At 39.7% G+C, this 20,111-nt stretch overlaps 1 protein-coding gene across 5 annotated transcripts in view; it reads left to right on the top strand.

Annotated features, from left to right (window-relative positions):
• The window catches only part of MSR1 (macrophage scavenger receptor 1), a 108,171-nt gene that overhangs the window by 17,481 nt on the left and 70,579 nt on the right, over positions 1-20,111 (top strand). The window contains exons 1-2 of one of the 5 annotated variants that reach the window (XM_059384520.1): positions 11,369-11,464; positions 17,574-17,736. The exons of 2 other annotated variants lie outside the window; for them this stretch is intronic. The gene's annotated coding sequence lies outside the window, so the exon portion shown is untranslated. Of the gene's footprint in view, positions 1-11,359; positions 11,465-17,573; positions 17,737-20,111 lie in introns of those variants that run through there. 2 more of the 5 variants (XM_059384521.1, XM_059384523.1) reach the window with 2 other exon arrangements.

Below are 20,111 nucleotides of genomic sequence, written 5' to 3'. Positions count from 1 at the left end.
GTGAATCAAAGACAAAGCACACAGGTCCAAACCCTCCTTGACTTAAGGATGGTGGAAGTACCACCATCAACACAGGATTCTTGATAAAAAATCTTCCTCTACACCCTCATTCCTGCCATTGCCATGGAATGTTTTGTTTTGTTTTGTTTTGTTTTGTTTTAACCTATCCTAACAACTTGGTCATAACAACTCAAAACCCAAGCAGGACTTAGTCTTGGCCTAGTCTGACTCACAGCATGCACCCCAGTTATCAAGGAACAGGGAGAGGGACCCTGGAGTTTGCATGGTTCGGGAACCCAGCCTCCCCCAAAAAGACAGTCACAGTGGGGAATTTACCAAATATGGAAAAGGTCTCTAATGCCATTTTAATCAGGAGACAGAGGCCCACAGGATCATCATTATCAGCTTTACAGGTAATACAATATGTCCAAGAAGGATAAGTTGTTCTGATTCAAACTGAATCTTTTACCTTCTGCTAAGACAATTACCTTCTCTTAGCCTTTGTTTCCTGAGTTCTAAACTGGGATAATATTCTGTCCAGAACATAAAGTCATTGTAAAGAAGGAAATGAGATGAACTGAGTAAACCTTCTTTCCTCATTTTTTCTTCCATTCAAAAAAATATTGAGGGGCGCCTGGGTGGCTCAGTGGGTTAAGCTGCTGCCTTCGGCTCAGGTCATGATCTCAGGGTCCTGGGATGGAGTCCCGCATCAGGCTCTCTGCTCAGCAGGGGGCCTGCTTCCCTTCCTCTCTCCTACTGTGATCTCTCTCTGTCAAATAAATAAATAAAAATATTTAAAAATATATATATATGGAGGGATGCCTGGGTGGCCCAGTCGGTTAAGCATCCAACTCTTGATTTCTACTCAGATCATGATCCCAGGATTGTGAGATCCAGCCTCTGGATCTGAGCTCAGTGCTCAGAGCCACTGAGCCACTGAGCTCTGAGCACTGAGCCGGACATGGAACGTGCTTGAGATTCTTTCTCTCCCTTTTCCTTTCCTCCTCTCCCCTCTCCCCTCCAACGACAACAACAAAAAGATGTATGAAGGGCCTATTATGTGTGAGACAAAAATGAAAAAAAAAAAAAAAAGGAGTAGTAAAAATTGATGTCCTAAACAATGTGTAAATGTGAGATATTATTATCAACACTCTAATTTAAAAATATATTGAGAATATGCATGGCCTTATTTATCATTCTGTTTAAAAAATAGGACAAACAGATGAAAGGTTAAATGATGGATAAATATGAAATTTAGGACAGAAAATGAATGCAGAAGTATCCCCCCTACTAACACTCCTCTTCTGAGACATATTCCTTCTCCCAATCCAACCGTCCAATTTTTGGGGTGAATAAGGGACAAGTGGGGCTAGGTGGGGAAAGAGAAGTAGGGGGCCATGGAATCAGGCTCACAAAAATTTAAAAATGGGGGCGATGAAACCAGACGTAAGGGAACAAACCAGACCACCCTGTCCTAGGTTTCCGAGGCTGGGGTCTTGTTATAACAGCTGCTTGTGACCAACCAAGAATTACCGGGCCCTAAAAAAGAAGCAAGGCATTGAAGGTATTATCACTACCCCTTACTCAATGATGCTATCAATAGAAATGTCAAAAAGATTTAAGTTCCCTTGGTACCTTTCTATAAAACACCATTGCTAAAAGCCCTCAATGGCAACCCTATCAGGACCCCCTCTCAGCCTGAGAGCTTTTTCTGTATCCTTGCTTAATAAACTTCTTTCACTTCACTTACTCTCATTTGTCTGGGAGATTCATTCTCCAACTCTGTGAGACAAGAACCTACCTCCCACATCAGTAAAAGACAGTCTTATAAACCTCACCTGTAGACAAAAGTGACTGGTCTAGTAATAAACCCCTCACCAAGCCTAACCAATCAGAGCTCATTCCTGAAGCCTATAAACCTAGAACCATTTATAAAATATGCTCCTTGATCAGAAGGAGTATTGCATGGTATACATTAGGGGTACTTTTATTTTTGTTTTAAGATTTTTTATTTATGTATTTGAAACCAAGAGCAGGAATGGGGAAGGGGAGGTGGGGGGTTGCAGAGGGAGAAGCAGACTCCCCATGGAGCAGGAGCAGGAAGCCCAACAGTGTGGGGCTGGATACCAGGATCCTGAGATCTTGACCTGAACTTAAGATAGATGCTTAACCGACTGAGCCATACAGGTGCCCCTACATCAGTGTTGAAAGACGGTGTCAGCGTATCTGCTGACTGTGGAATTGGGAGAAGTACTGAAAGCAGGAGAGGCAACTCCCCATCTTAAACAAGAGTTTATCCCAATGAGATCGTACATTCCTCCTTGGAAAAGATCCAGTGTGATCAAGGTGCCATCAGGCCACTGGTTGGGCCATATCAGGATGTTTCAGTGTTTGCATCTGCTGTCGACAAATCAAAAACTCAAAGGCAGAAGTATCTGAATCAGCCGTGTGAGAGAAAGCCCATGTAGTTCAGCCTATGAATCACTTCCATCCCTGTTGCGACATTACTTTGTGTCTACAGTGCCTAGAGTATAAACCTGACTTTCACCAGAGAAACTTGGCAACCAGATGATTGGACGGCCATGGTGGATGCCCTCTAGTGGACATTTACATGGGAAATGAATGTTTTCGTGACCTTGCCCATTCTGAAAATTTCATTTCCAAGTCCTTCCCCCTGAAATAACCACTTTGCAACATTAATATTTGATTGTGTCCTGATCTCACTAGTTCTCCCAGGGGTGCAATATGGCTTTTAGATTCCTGGTGGGAAGGGAGAAGTTTCTGTGGCTTCTATTTGACCCCTTCCACCAAGAGAGTTTTTACTCCACAGATCAAGAAATAAATGTGAATTCTGCCAATTGTTAAATATATTTTCAATACACATTTTGTGTCTGGGGAAATAACCACAGGATGGGTCTGTTGTCCCGTAGGGTCAAACAATGAGATGGACTTGGGCCAGAACAGTCTACATGCACACAAAAAATGGCATGAGTTGAGCCTCTATTTAATAAGTTTATCTAAGTCACCTTGGTATATTGCCTCAGAAAGCTCTGGAGATGGTGTCAAGGGAAACTCATGATATAGCTGCTCTTAACTGAATTGTGTTCTCCAAAAATTCAAATATTGAAGGCCTCACTCCTAGTACCTGAGAATGGGACTATTAGACTCTATTGGGATTTAGAGTTAGACTCTATTTCAAGACTCTATTTGGAGATAGAGTCTTGAAAGAGGTGATTAAGGTAAAATAAGGCCTTAATCCAATATGACTAGTATCCTTATAAGAAGAGGAATATTTGAACACACAAAGAGATGTCAGGGCAGTGTGATCACAGAGCGGTGACCATGTGAAAAGGAACCAAAAGGAGAGAGACTCAGGAGAAATCAAACCTTGATCACCTTATCCCAGTGGGGTAATCAACACCTTGATCTCAGACTTCAGCCTCCAGAACTGTGAGAAGTAAATTTCTACTGTTTAAGCCCTCCAGTGTGGTGCTTTGTTATGGCAGCCCTAGCAAACTAACACAGTCCTATATTCATTTTCTCCTGTTGGAAAAACAGACACAAACGTAGTGGATTAAAAGAACACAAATTGATTTGATTTTCTTACAGTTCTATAGGTTGGACGTTCAACATGGATCTTACTCGGTTAAAAACCACATTATCAGCAAGGCTGCTTATTTTCTGGAGACTCTAGGGGAAAATCTATGTCCTTGCCTTTTTTAGCTGCTAGAGGGCACCCCCTGTCTTTAGCTTGAGAGCTTCTACCTCCATTATCAAAGTCTTCAACCCTCTACCTCCCTTACCATTCTTCCGTGGACCCATCACTTGCTCTGATTTTCTTCTTCTCCTTCCCTTCTCTACTTTTAGGGATCCTGGTTATCACACTAGACCCTCTTGGATAATCCGGAATCATCTCCTTATTTGAATGTCAGCTTTTCAGCAACCTTCATTCCCCCTTTACCCTATAATATAACATTGTCCTGGGAATTAGGATGTGGATAACTTTCTGGGGAGAGGTCATTATTCTGCCCACCCCAAGTCCTATGACCATGTTTCTGGGTTATCCTTCAAAGAGTCCATCATTTAAAAAAGTAGTAGACTTTTGCTAACTCTCAAAGTTCAGGAACTAGCTAAGACATTAAAACCCCACAGTAGGGACCCCTGGGTAGCTCAGTAGGTTAAGCATGTGTCTTTGGCTCCATGACTTCAGGATCCTGCATCAGGCTCCTTGCTCAGCGGGAAGCTTGCTTTTCCTTTTGCCTCTGCCTGCTGCTCCCCGTGCATGTGTGCTTTCTCTCTCTTTCTGACAAATAAACAAAATCTTCAAAAAAAAAAAAAAAAAATCCCCACAGTATTAAGAGCTAGGTTTCTGCTTATATAGGTCATTGTAAATCCTAAAAAGGCCACCCAGCTTTCCTAGACAATCAATATTTATTTCATTTCTAGACAATTCAGAGGAGGGGAGAACTCTCCTCTTTTTCACAAATCTCCAGCCGGGCTGCCCATCTGCCAAACCTCATCAGAAGCCCAAGGTCAAGGAAGCCATCGGTTTTAGTACAGGAAGTTCAGCCTCTTGGGGAAAATAGAAGGGTGAGGCGAGGTAAGAAGGGGGTCTGCAGTAGTAAACGAGAAAAATTCAAGCCCGCCATCCCTCACATCAAGCCCATTATCAAGTCCCATTACATTGGCCTTTTCAGATATTTCTTATCTCCTCCTCCCCATGCCCAACACCAGTCACACCCACCCTGCTTCCAACCTCCCCTGCAGTAACTTTCTCACTTGACTTGCACTCAGTTGAACTTTCCACCTCCGATTTTTTTCTCTCCACGTTGCAAAGGCAACTTTCCAAATCCCAATGTGTCTCACTCACCCACTACAAAACCGATGTCTTTCCACTGCTTTTAAGTTAAAGAAAAACTCAACCCACTGGCATCCTACTTCTCGGCCTCATCTTGTTTAGCATGTTTTGCCTTTTTTTAATCCTAGCCGCATGGGTCTTGTTCCGGTCTTTGGGTCTTTGATGTTCTTCCTGTTCTTGTCTCCCTCAGACATTTGCATGCTCTTTTTCCACCCGGGATGTTTTTTCTTTCTCTTCAGCCATTCAGCTTCCACTCCTTCCTCCAATGATGTGTTCTTCTCTGCGTTCCCGAATTACTAGATACGCAGTATTGCTCTTTGCCTCCTGACACATCACCAACCTCCCATTTTCAGTCTTTTCTGTGCCCCAGAGGAGATGCCAGAAACTGCATTGCTCAAAACCACCTTCCCCAAAAGGCTCCTGGTTAGAGTCTGTGGTGCTCTCAAGAGATGTGAAAGGCAAAAGACAAGTGAAGAGCTCTTCGTTCTCTGATAATATTTCTGTCATTTCAAATTGGGAAGGTTTCACGCTGAGAAGAGGATATGGAACAGGTGCAATTGTTGTACCTAAATCTCCACCTTGCTCCCGTTCCCTTGGCTATGGTACAAATCCGTTTTCTTTTTGAGCACCTAGGCTGCAGTCTCCTAAATCTGGGAGACTTCTGGGTAAGAATCTGCTTAATGAATTTTGCTCAGGCATCAGTTAATCGACACTTTTTACCGATTTTAAGCTTATTGAAACCACATGGGTCTGCCACTTTTAACTCTGAAGCCACACTTCCTAAATTCCAGGGCAGTGTGCATTCGGGTTTTTAAAATATCACTTACGAATGAGCTCACATTTACTTTTTTTTTTTTTTTTAACTGGTTATTTTCGTGTCATTAAGACATGAATCACGAGGAAAGGGCGAATCGTTAACGTTGCTTTGGGGAGACAGCTGAACTTACGAGGAAATTAGTCACTAGTATATTGTGCACGCTGTACCCCCTCCACTTCCCTAAGGGCCCAAGGATTGCGTGACTTTTAGGGCCTGGCATGCACTTTCTTGCATTTTTAGCCTGTGTTTTAATTTTGTGTTGGAAGTTAGAGACAACAGATCAGGTAATAGGAACTGAGGTTAACAGGCCTGTTCGTGTGAGCTTTTATGCTGACCTAGCTAGGAATTCAGTTGTGCTTAGTATTTGCTGTATCTGTAGCTGGTCCGGGGCTCAAAATCTCTCTGCTCTCCTTGTTTTTGTCTCCTCTGCTAACTTTGGTTTCCCCACACACTTCCCTTAAAAAAGAACCTTGAAGGTGCGCCTGGGTGGCTCAGTGGGTTAAGCCGCTGCCTTTGGCTCAGGTCATGATCTCAGGGTCCTGGGATGGAGCCCCGGCATCGGGCTCTCTGCTCAGCGGGGAGCCTGCTTCCCCCCGCCCCTGCCTGCCTCTCTGCCTACTTGTGATCTTTCTGTCAAATAAATAAATAAAATCTTTAAAAAAAAAAAAAAAAAAAAAAGAACCTTGAAGTTCTTTGAGCCCTAATTCACTGTTCTTACCCTGGAGCCCCATGAGCAGGGGGGTAAGATATTTGGGAAGGGAAGGGCTCCATAATCCGGGACTTAATCCCTGAGCCTACCCCAGGATTGTGCCCCTCACACCTGTTCCTTAGCTCCTCCCCTCTGGAAGCTGGAGTTGGGTGATTACCCTCCCCCTGCCCAGGTGAGATAAGGCTCTGGTGAAGTCTTCATTGTGGACAATGCTCTGGGTGTGTTTAAAAATGGTTACTTCCCCCCTCCCTGCGCCAGAGGCACTCGGTGATTTCCCTGGGCTCTTCCCTATAAAAACCTGGTGGGGTCCCTGGAGGTAAAGCCCAGAAATGTGTGAGGGTTCACAAGGGCTGCGGCCCCAGAAGTCTCTGACGGTAGTCCCCGCTAGTCCTCCAACAGTTTGTCAAAATTGCCAGTTCAGTGTTTTCACTACTTTGTGGCTTCAGCAGCTTCTGTTCCAGGTAAGCTGATCTCATCTATGTGCCTTGGTACTTAAAATGTGGGTCTAAAATGTGGGTGGCCCTTGGCCCCAAGAGCTCAGTTTCTCTGATGGCTCCCCAAAAAAGACATTCGTTTTCAGTATGTTCAGTTTTTTTTCCTTGTTTTGTTTTCCAAATTTTACGGTTTGTTTTGTTTTGTTTTCAGCTTTTTTCTTGGCATTGGGACAGGCATGATGACATACTTTCAAGCTCTTCACATGTTGAGGGGCACCTAGAAGTCTTCACTGCACTTTCTTTTATTTTTATTTATTTATTTATTTTAAAAGATTTTGATTTATTTATTTGGCAGACAAAGATCACAAGTAGGCAGGGAAGCAGGCAGAGGGACAGGAAGAAGCAGGCTCCCCGCCAAGCAGATGGAGGGCGCCATCCCAGGACTCTCGGATCACGATCTGAACCTAAGACAGAGGCGTTAATCCACTGAGCCACCCAGGCACCCCATGAACTTTTTTTTTTTTTTAATATCCTTTCAGCGTAACAGTATTCATTGTTTCTGCACCACACCCAGTGCTCTGTTTTATGTTAAAACAGAAACAGACATTTAGATCTAAATTCCATAGAATTTAGTTCTAAGTACCTTTGAAATATGATGCATTTGTAAATTAAATTAAAAATCCTACAAAAATACTGAAACTTGAATCAACAATATCACTTTAAGATTGTGCGGTTGAAGCAAAAACTTTTTTTAAGGATTTTATTTGTATTTATTTGAAAGAATGAGACAGAGAGAGCACACAAAGGGGGAGGGGGCAGAGGGAGAAGCAGACTCCCCACTGAGTAGGAAGCCTGACCTGGGGATGCTCAGTCCCAGGACCCTGAGATCATACTCTGAGCAGAAGGCAGATGCTTAACTGACTGAGCCACACAGGCGTCCCAAGCCAAAGCATTTCTATTAGATTTCATAAAAAGAAGGTTGTGCTTGGTTCTGATACCACACTTCAGGCTCTTAACTTCAATGAATACTTCAGTAGGAAACTTTTGTTTATGTAAAGTTATATAAAATGTTACTCATAGCATCATGGCTCTGCTTTTTTCCTATGTATAATCATCAAACAAAGTTCTTCTAGAATGCAGTTTTTCTTTTTCTTTTCTTTTTTTAAGATTTTACTTATTTATTTGAGAGAGCAAGCGAAATAGCGAGAGAGAACATGAGCAGGTAGAGAAGAGAAACAGGCTCCCCACTAAGCAAGTAGCCCGATGCCAGGGTTCAGTCCCGGGACCCTAGGATTATGATCTGAGCCACAGGCAGCTGCTTAACCAACTGAGCCACCCAGGTGCCCTAGAATGGAATTTTTTAATATCAGTTTTGATGAAGCAGATTTTGGTGGTTCTTTAAGTGCACTATATTCACATGGAGAGATGTGTCCATTGCAACATTATGAAAAACTGTACTTAAATCACTGCTTTGGGTTCCGAGTATAAAAAATGTTATCTTTCTGGGACGCCTGGGTGGCTCAGTTGGTTAAGCAGCTGCCTTCGGCTCAGGTCATGATCCCAGCGTCCTGGGATCGAGTCCCACATCGGGCTCCTTGCTTGGCGGGGAGCCTGCTTCTCCCTCTGCCTCTGCCTGCCACTCTGTCTGCCTGTGCTTGCTCTCGCTTCTCTCTCTATGACAAATAAATAAATAAAATTAAAAAAAAAATGTTATCTTTCAAATTTATCGCATAAATATAAGTATAGCTTACCTTATCGCTAATGACCTGTTGCAATTTTAGATACATAAAAGTATCTCTTAATGAGTTTAAATGTGTGTGTGTGTATATATATATTATATATATATATATAATATATATATATTTAGTTCAGCATGCACCTATCTCTACCACAATAAGCCTCATGAAATTGAAGTCAATTTTTTTTGGATGTATTTATTTATTTATTTGCCAGAGAGATAGAGTGATCACAAGTAGGCAGAGAGGCAGGCAGAGAGAAAGGGGGAAGGAGGCTCCCCGCTGAGCAGAGAGCCCGATGCAGGGCTTGATCCCAGGACCCTGAGATCATGACATGAGCCAAAGGCAGAGGCTTTAACCCACTGAGCCACCCAGGTGCCCCTGAAGTCAATTTTTTACTGTAAAACTTTATTTGCACATTGGCATAATGTTACATAGCCTTTGTAACATAATGTTACATAGCCTATAATGTTACATATGTCTAGACACATATGTTCACAAGGAACCTAAAGGAAATCACTGGAATCCCAGGGCAGTAACTGATAGTAAAGTCACTATGTAGATGGTCTGATAAGTCCCCAAGTTTGTGGTTCGCTTTCCAAGACCCCTGAGAATACATCCCGTGATTACAGACTGAGAAAAAAAAATGTCTTGCACCTTGTTTAGAAATCAGACTTTATTGGATTTGAGAACCAGCTCTGATGACTCATACTTCTGTGATCTTGACCAATATACTTAATGCCTCTAAGGCTCAGTTTCTTAATTGGGAAAATGACCTCTAACAAAGTTGCTGTGAAGTCCAGCGGAATGACGAATGTAAAGCCGCAACTTCTTGACATTCCTTGTTGTTCTTTCAGTTAATCATCCGCTTGACCTGAACGTTTTCCACCCAGTTATGTAAGTTATGTAAGGCATCTTCCATATGGTAAGACGTAACAGCTAATATCATTGTTGTGTAGTATAATAGTAACATATACATATATGTAGTTGACTCTTGAACAACACATGAGGGTTAGGGGTATTGACTTTCCAACCCCCCCCAACACACCTTAAGATATACATTATGTTTTGACTCCCCTAACATTTAACTACTAATAGTTTACTATTAACTGGAAGCCTTAACAATAATGTAAACAGTGGATTAACACATGTTTTTTATATTATACACTATATTCTTATAATAAAATACACTAGAACTAAGAAAATATTATTAAAGTCATAAGGAAGAAAAATACACTTATGGTACTATACTATATTTACTGAGAAAAATCCATGTGTGACAAGACTCGTATTGTTCAAACCCATTTTGTTCAAGGGTCATCTGTAATGTGTGTGTGTGTGTGTGTATATGTGTGTGTATACAAATACACAGAGACTGTGTGGTTGAGGATTGTGGAAGTAATCAAATAGAGAAAGAAGTGGTTCACATTATGGAAGTAAAAATATTTACATACAATATTACAGAGACATCCTAGAAATACAGTCCACTTGGACAGAAATAAATCTCATTAGGAGAGAATTTTGGAAAGTTGATGTCTTTGCTTCTTTTTCCCAGAGTCTGACTTTTTTAATCACATAGTGTTGACAGGGGCACATAAATTTAACAATATATGAAGGGGTTCTTAAACTGACAATATTTTAGGATGCCAAAAGGACCATATTCTATAATATGATGTATTTACAAATGATTAGAAAGGAAATAGAGTTCTGATGTGCGTCTCCAGTTCCTTTTCACTAAGAATTTGGTGATAAATTTAAACTAATGTGTTTAAGGAGTAGCCTAATGGCCCTCATGCTGATTCAGTCTGCACCCATGACTATGATCCTAACTTCTTGTCCAGAGCTGCCTGCCTAAATGGCTCTTCTGCTTGCTTAAATGCCTCTGGTACTATTACTGCTACCCTTTAAGAGTGGCTGTATGATACTGTTAATTTCTGTCTCCCAAACACTGGGTGCATTGTTCCTGCATCTGCAGTCTTTCTACCAGACCTATTGTCTTCTGAGATCATGTTCTGTGGTGTCTGTGGGCATCATGGCAAGACTGTTCTGGTGGTCTCTTTGTAGGAAGTATGATCCTTCCCTGTTAGAAGCACCAAGAAGTTTCTAGGAAACAATCAACACTCTCCCTCACAACAATTAGATCTAAAAATGAGCTCATTAATATAAGTTGTATGTTTTTTGTGTGTGTCCTACTGGAATTTGAATGTGATCAAATGAGATGCAAAGTGTAAATTCTGACAAGCTGGTAGAAAGTGAAAGAACTTTCTATCCTCGGACCCCATGCCTGGGACCTCTTTCCTTCACTACACTCCTGGGGAAATCAATGAATTGTTAGGTGCTCAAAAGAGATCTCTAAGTAATGTTAACATCAGTATAGATAGAGCTGGGGAAGTGAACATTATTGGATTATTTTAGTAGGGATCCATCTCCTTCCTCATGTGTTTTGTGTTTGAAGCTAGATATAAGGGATATACACTGAGTCTTCTCTCCGTGTAGAATATGAAAGAGAAGGTAATTAGAATTAATAGAAGATAAAAAGATTAAACAATAATAGAAAATGAGAACGTTATAGAAGGCATATAGATTTTATAAAAAGGGAAAAATTAATCTGCTGCACATCATTGACCCTGTTACAATAAGCCTTTGTTTCTTTTTCATTTTACTTCTCCTCTTTTGTAATATCCTAAATGGGAAGAGGAATGAGTTATCTTACAAATTTAGATTTTGCAAACTTGGGCACTGATGAGAGTACTATTAAAATGCATTGTTAAGAAAAATTTTCAGGGCACAAATGTGTCATTTCCTTTCTTCATGAACCAGATGCTGAAATACTATGTGATAAAGATTTTAGGACTCAATTGTAAAGAGAGGGAAGTGGATAAATCAGTGCTGCTGTCTTTAGGACAAACGGTAAAAGAAGTTTATTTTCATGTTTTTCCAAAATTGCTTCCATTGGTTATATGGGTCTACTCTGTGTCTCTATGTGTTTTGTGTTTGTGTGACAGTAAGATCTATATATGTTTATAAAAAATAATCAATAACTTTTGGTAGCGTTTTTTATCTACCACCAATAATCTGGTCTGGTTGTTTCAATGATTTTTAAAAAATAGAGATTTCTGCTAGGTTTTCTGTGAGTGAAAAATGTATGTCTGTGCATAAATATATAGGAAGCATGCTAAGTACTTCATAGGTTAAACTAGCAAAAAATTTTTGACATATAATCGTCCATATTTTTAAAAAGTTATTGACCTTATTCAAGATATGATTGAGGCTCTTTTAATTAGTCTCATTTTCTTACTTATCATACAATACCTATTATTACCTGTATTTACTTATATAACAAATACTGGTTAGATATTTACTATAGGTACTTTGCTGAACTAGACATAGAGAAAGGATCAAAAAAGTAGAACATAGTCTGTCTTCAGGAAGTTCATGAACTAAGGCAAATAAGCATAATATAATCTGAACACCTTAAGTATTTGTAAGGGTGCTATAGATAACCACTGTGGGAATGTAGGAGAGGCCAACATTACTTGGGGGAAAGGATTTGAGAAAGTCTTCATGAAGATATTTAAATCTAAGTTCATTTTGAAGAATGGATGAGATTTACACAGCATAAAATGGGGGTTAGCATTCTCATTGGCCATGTAAAAATAGTGATAGAAAAGTCACAGAACTGAGATTGTGTATTATGCAGTATTTAGGAGCTAATATTCTGCAAGTACAGTACCTATATTTAAATCCGTCCTCCGTACTTCCTACTTGTAGAACATTAACTAGTTACTTAAACATTCTGGGTCTTGGTTTCCTAAGCTTGTAAAATGGAGAAAATATTGCTATATAGCTCATGGAGAGTCTGTGAGGGTAAAAAGAAGAAAAGTCCATATATTTTTAAAAAAAGGTACTTAAAAATCATTATTTACTAATGGTACCTGTGTACCAATGTATGAAAATTATTTTAAGGTTTCATAATAATTCTTAAACCGATATTATAATCTTATTTTACATATATAAAGGAAGTTGCAATCAAATCAATTAAAGTATTTGATAAAGGTCACAGAGCTAGGAAATGGCACAGCGAGGATTCAGACCTAGACTTCCAGTTCAAGGATGAATTCACTACCAAGAATGAGCATCAATGGCATCAGGATATTTCCATTCTCACCTTAGTCCCTTTTATGGATATATTCCTTAGGTATAAAGCTGTTGGTTTTACAAATACATTAATTCTATTCCCATTCATATATATTTTTGACTGTTTGTACAAAACCAGAGTTTTTGTTTTTAAATAATAAGAAAGTAACAGAGTTCTTACTTACCCCAAATCTTAAAAGGTGAAATTAAGGGTTTGTTGGTAAATCTGACTTGGAACAGTCTTAGAAGAAAGACTGTACCTTAAATATATATTATATGTAAAGACTTTATTCGTATCTATATTAAGGAAGTTCCACTGGGGCTTTGCAAGCAACTGATGTGAATAAACAAAAACTTAAGAAGACAAATAAATATATAATAAGAAATAACAATTGCATGAACTATCTCTTCCACACTAATACTAAATAAGATAAAAGCCACTTTGAGATATCATTTAGTTCCTATCAAAATCTAAATGATTCTAAAATAAATATTATTACTGAGTAATGGTAAATTCAGCTTAAAATGGCCATGACTACATAAACAGGATAGATACATTTGATGCATTACTATTTGGCCCATCAGTTTAAAGTTGAAAAAAAATAATTTGAAGTATGCAAATATTGATAAGCTTTTAAGGGAAATACATAAGACCAGCTGGAATGGTACCCCCATGGTATCAACCGTGTCATGTGGATATGTATGTACAAGATTCAAATTTCATCTGAAAAATGAGGGTATTTTTTTCTTGTATAAAGTGATGGGATGACAGAATTTTTTTTTTTTATTGAAGTATAGGTACAGCTGACATACAACATTACATTGGTTCCAGGTGTAAAAAATGATGATTCCACATTTATATACATTACAAAATCATCAGACGGATAAGTCTAGTTACCATCTGTCACCATACAAATTATTTCGGTGTTGACTGTGTTCGCTGTGCTGAACGTCACATCTCTAGTGACTTACTTATTCGACACTGGAAGTTTATACCTCTGAATCCCCTTCGCCCAGTTTGCCTACTCCCCAATTTTCTTTGCCTCTGGCAACCACTGGCTTGTTCTCTGTATTGATGAGTCTGTTCGTCTTTTGTTCTGCTTGTTTATTTGTTTTGTGAACTGACGATATTTGTCTTTCTCTGTCTGCCGTATTTCACTTAGCATAATATCCTTTTGGTCCATCAAGTACTGCCACCGATGGTAATATTTCATTTTTTATGGCTGAGTAATAGATAGAGATCTTATGAAGTACATCTTTATCCATTTACCTATTTTTTTTTTAAGATTTTATTTATTTATTTGACAGAGAGAAATCACAAGTAGGCAGAGAGGCAGGCAGAGAGAGAGAGAGGCAGAAGCAGGCTCCCTGCTGAGCAGAGAGCCCGATGCGGGACTCGATCCCAGGACCCTGAGATCATGACCTGAGCCGAAAGCAGCGGCTTAACCACTGAGCCACCCAGGCGCCCTCCATTTACCTATTGATAGACACTTAGGTTGCTTCCATATCTCTGCTATTGTACATAACATTACAGTGAGCAAAGTGGTGCATATATTTTTCCAAATTAGTGTTTTTATTTTCTTCAGATAAATACCCAGAAGTGGAAATGCTGGCATATATCAAATTTCTTTTATTAATTTTTTGAGGAACCTCCATACTGCTTTCCACAGGGCTTGAAACAGTTGACACTCCCACCAAGCGTTCCTTTTGCTCCACATCCTTGCCAACACTTGTTCTTTCTTTTCTTACCTTTTTAATAACTAGTCATCCTAAAGTATGAAGCGATATCTCACTGTGGTTTTAATTTGCATTTTCCTAATAATGAGTGATGTTGAGATTGTTTTCATGTGTGTGTTGCTGATCTGAATGTCTTCTTTGGGAAAATGTTTATTTAGCTCCCCTGCCCCCTGCTTTTTTAAATCCAGCTGGTTTTTGTTTGTGCGGGCGGGGTTTTTGTTGTTGTTGTTTTGTTTTGTTGTGTGTTTTGGGGGGTTTTTTGGTGTTGAGTTGTGTGAGTTCTTTATATACTTTAAATATTAATCCCTTATTGGATAATATGATTTGCAAATATCTTCCCCCATCTGACCCAACTTATCTTTCATATTGTTACAATATTTTTATAATAAAAACAGGAAACACTGAAGGGTATGTTTCCAAACAGGTTAACACTGCAACACTTTCATTATGGTTTTCCTGTTGTAGCTTCTGTAAACTTTTCACCCACTTCATAAAAGGCTGATATTGCAGAAATGTGTTTCACTTCTCATGAGAACTTGCTTTTAATAGATTATACAACTCAAAAGATTTCACAATCCTTTCCCCGTGCATTGACACTTCGTAGGAATTGTAACTAAATGTGAGGTTACTTTTTCTCTTTGGAAATGACATTTACAGACACATTTGAATTGTTTGAATTGTTCACTGGGTGCTGACAAAACTTCGCATGTGTGTGTTCTCTAACATGACTAAAAATTACAATAATAATAATCATTGTAAAGAACTGAAGTAATCTGGTAAGTCTAATAAATGACTTTGAGGTAAAGTGAGAATACTTGGGGTGAAATTTTTTGTTTCAATTTAGTTATGCACAATTCAGAGAAAAACATTTTTTTGAGAAAAACATTTTATTTCATGATGTATAACAAAAGGACTTTTGAAAATTTCACATGAGAGAAATATGTACTTTTCTTGAGGCATAAACTCCAATATGAAAAATAGTCATAATTGTTTTTCATTTATTTATGTAATTTCTTTTTTTTTTAAGATTTTATTTGACAGAGAGAGAGAGATCACAAGTAGGCAGAGAGGCAGGCAGAGAGAGAGGGGGAAGCAGGCTCCCCGCTGAGCAGAGAGCCTGATGCGGGGCTCGATCCCAGGACCCTGAGATCATGACCTGAGCTGAAGGTAGAGGCTTAACCCACTGAGCCACCCAGGCACCCCTATTTATGTAATTTCTTATGATGCATTTGTGTATATGATGAACACCTGCTAAGTGCCAGGAACTTTCTGCTTATTGAACCAAAGAGAGAAAAACTCCAGAATCCTGGATCTAACTGGGGTGAAAGGGGACAGATAACAGACAAGATAAATAAGGAAAGAGTATTTCATGTTACTTGGTGATAAATATGGAGGGAATAAATCCAACAAGGAATGAGAAGAGGAAGTGAAAGAGATAGGTTAGGCTTCTGGGAAGTCAGGAGCTGTTTTGCAGTCAGCTATGGTGAGAATAATCTAGAATAAAGCTCGGACTTCAGGTTTGGCTGCTGATGCGTTGCCTCTGTCTTACTCATATATGGCCTTATGTTTGTCTGACCGCATCCTGTATGCCCAAATACACAACAGATAGAAGGTACTAATAAATAATTATAATAACAATCAGCTTATATGAATGGATGATACACCAACATCACGAATTCTAGAAAAAGAAAAGTTAGGTCAGTGTGGAAAAGACGCCATTATAACTAGTGATATTATTTTAAAAGTCTGATTGTGTAACTTGAGATCTGAGCTGGAGACACTGGCTTGGTCAGTACAAAGTTAACACCATGAGCCATAGAAGTAGATGAGATTCTCGGAAAGAGGATGGCATCTAAGAACAAAAGAAAATAACAGAAAATAGCAGCAGTCTTAGGACAGCACCATCTGTGATTAACCTAAACAGCTTTTTAAAAACATTTTTAACAAATATCATGGAGGACAAGGGGTGTTAGAGAGGAGAAGGGAGTTGGGGGAAATTGGAGGGGGAGGTGAATCATGAGAGACTGTGGACTCTGAAAAACAATCTGAGGGGTTTGAAGTGGCGGGGGGCTGGGAGGTTGGAGTACCAGGTGGTGGGTATTATAGAGGGCACGGATTGCATGGAGCACTGGGTGTGGTGAAAAAATAATGAATACTGTTTTTCTGAAAATAAATAAATTAATTTAATTTAAAAAAAAAAAGAAAGAAATTAAAAATAGAACTTCCCTATGACCCTGCAATTGCACTCTTGGGTATTTACCCCAAAGATACAGATGTCGTGAAAAGAAGGGCCATCTGTACCCCAATGTTTATAGCAGCAATGGCCACGGTCGCCAAACTGTGGAGAGAACCAAGATGCCCTTCAATGGACAAATGGATAAGGAAGATGTGGTCCATATACACTATGGAGTATTATGCCTCCATCAGAAAGGATGAATACCCAACTTTTGTAACAACATGGACAGGACTGGAAGAGATTATGCTGAGTGAAATAAGTCTAGGAGAGAGAGTCAATTATCATATGGTTTCACTTATTTGTGGAGCATAACAAATAGCATGGAGGACATGGGGAGTTAGAGAGGAGAAGGGAGTTGAGGGAAATTGGAAGGGGAGGTGAACCATGAGAGACTATGGACTCTGAAAAACAATCTGAGGGGTTTGAAGGGGCGGGGGGCGGGGGTGGGAGGTTGGGGTACCAGGTGGTGGGTATTAGAGAGGGCACGGATTGCATGGAGCACTGGGTGTGGTGCAAAAATAATGAATACTGTTATGCTGAAAATAAATAAAAAATAAATTTAAAAAAATAAATAAAAGACTGAGCCACCAAAAAAAAAAAAAAAAACATTTATGGAAAAGCATATATCAGTGTTTCTTACAGTTGATGCTTCATTAGCCTCTATAATCACTGCCCGGAAAACAAACAAGACTTCCCCTGATGTACCAGAGTAGCCAGATTGGAATGTTTTTCACTCATCATTCCACTCAACAGATGTTAGTGTTCATCTCCCTTCCAGCCCTCTGTACCTCTTGGGTTTTATATAGTCCAGATATGGTCAGTTGGGCTAGTCCATTTGTAGACATTTATTAGAGGGGTTTTTTTTTCAAAGTTTTTTTTTTTTAATGATTTTATTTATTTATTTGACAGAGAGAGAGAGAGAGAGAGATCACAAGTAGACAGAGAGGCAGACAGAGAGAGAGGAGGAAGCAGGCTCCCTGCTGAGCAGAGATCCCCATGCGGAGCTGGATCCCAGGACCCTGAGACCACGACCTGAGCCGAAGGCAGAGGCTTAACCCTCTGAGCCATCCAGGTACCCCTCTTTTTCAGTTTTAATAAATCTACCCAAAGAAACTGTAGTTTGAAATCCAATAACTTGCACCATGTTTATCATCTGCATAAGGCCATAGAAGACATCAATGCTTAGAGGCCTAAAATAAAAACAAAACTGAGCCTCATCTCTAGTTCAGGTTGAAAGGGAAATAAATAAAATATTTAATGAACAGTGTATATTTTATACTAGTAATATAGACCAGGTCACTACTGCCAAAGCAAAGGATAATTTTTTTACGTAATTTATATAGGTTATTTCCTCAGTGTATTTTGGGTAGGTTGTGAAAGCCAGGTAAGTTTATGCAATCAGCAAAAGAAAAGAAGAGATTGATGAATAGAATGCCCCCAGCTGCATGCTTGTCTGACCTCGTCTGCTGGGCCTTCTGTCCCAAGTTGCTGCTTCTGTGACACTGATCCACTCTAGTCCCCATGCTGTCCATGCCCTCCTGCCCTTTAATAGAGTTTTCCATCCCTTGGGTAGTCTTCTCATCCTAATTCCTGCTCACTCTTCAAAACTTTGATAAAGGTATTATCTGTTCTGTGTTCCAGCCTTGACCACCTACTCGCTCAAAGAATTAATCACTCACTTTTGGACTATGTCTGTGCTGTGTGTGTGTATGTGTGTGTTTGTGTGTGTACACACATACATACATACATACAATAATAGTAGTGAGATCACTGTCAGGTGATTTTTTTTTTAAGACTTTATTTATGTATTTGTCAGAGAGAGAGAGCACAAGCAGGGGGAGCAGCAGGCAGAGGGACAGGCAGAGCCCCCACTGAGCAAGGAACCTGATGTAGGACTTGATCCCAGGACCCTGGGATCATGACCTGGGCTGAAGGCAGATGTTTCACTGACTGAGCCACCCAGGTGTGCCACTGTCAGATGATTATAAAGATTTTATTCTTCCATATTAATGCATAAGATCATTGGGGGTTGTGAATATTCTATGCACCTTGATCTTGGCCTCCTGGTGACTTGCTCTGTACTTGATATAATGACACATAATAAGAATTTGTTGGAAGGGTCTGCATGAAGGGATAGGTATTTCTATCTTAAAGTCATTGATTGGAAATATCCTAATACCATCTATTTTTTATTTGTTTTCATGGTAAGGCATCTAGCATTCTAGAACCAACTTAAGGAAAAAAAAAAGTAGAATTCTTTCTTTCTCCCAAGAAAACTCCTTTAACTCTGTGGCTTATAGGAAACAAACTGAGGGTTGCTGGAGAGGAGACGGATGAGGGGATGGGGTAAGTGGCTGATGGACATTAGGGAGACACGTGATGGAAAGTGATGGAACGAGCATGTAACGACTGATGGCTCTCTACCTCTGACCTCTGAACTGACCTCTGCCTCTGAAACCAGTACATTAATTAATTGAATTTAAAGAAAAAAATTACAAATTTAGTTGAAAGAACATATGAAGCTTCTAACAAGAATATGGATAAAAATAACATTCATCCTGCTTTCTTGAGGCCAAGATTAGATCAGTAGATTATCATTCTGAATTTGCCACTTTCTTTCCTCTTTAAAATAATGAAATGGTAAGTTTTCTCTAAGGAGCATCCATATAGACTCTAACAGTTGTCAAGTATGTATACAAAAACACACAGGCAGTGATTCGAGAGAGATCTTCAAAGACAACTTGAGGAACCTGTACTGTTGCTGAAATTCATGAACATATTTTTTTCATGAAAACAAATATGAAAAGCATGCTAACAATCAGATTGCTTAAGGCAAGTATGACAGAGAGAGAGAGAGATAAAGCTTCCAACCTTCCATCCATATCCGGGATTTATGTTGGAAGAGTGGTTCTCAAGGAGAAATAGGTATTTGGAAACGTGTGAGGATAAAGTTTTCGGGTTTTATTTATTTATTTATTTATTTATTTGTCAGGGAATTGTAACATAAGTAACAGAAGGATGAGGAAACATTATTGACACTTAGAGTAAAGATAGTCCTTCACAAAAAAGAGTTGTCCGAGCCACAATGCTACTGATGCTCCTCTGAGAACTACGATGGGAGGTGGCCATCGCTAGCTGCTGAATGGACCTGGCAAAGTAAAGATGGAGGATAATGAGGAAAAAGCTAGAGTGAGTGGCAGTGTCTCAACAGCATGACATAGTCACCCAGCCCTAAGATTTGGTTCAGCTCAAGGAATCTACCAGAAAAGTAAGACTATAGAATAGAAAGAAGGACGGGGCGCCTGGGTGGCTCAGTGGGTTAAAGCCTCTGCCTTCGGCTCAGGTCATGATCCCAGAGTCCTGGGATCGAGCCCCACATCGGGCTCTGCTCGGCAGAGAGCCTGCTTCCTCCTCTCTCTCTGCCTGCCTCTCTGCCTACTTGTGATC

The sequence above is a fragment of the Mustela nigripes genome, chromosome 18 (assembly GCF_022355385.1).
Source record: "Mustela nigripes isolate SB6536 chromosome 18, MUSNIG.SB6536, whole genome shotgun sequence".
Classification (NCBI taxonomy): Eukaryota; Metazoa; Chordata; class Mammalia; order Carnivora; family Mustelidae; genus Mustela; species Mustela nigripes.
This window is presented reverse-complemented; position numbering and strand designations above follow the sequence as displayed.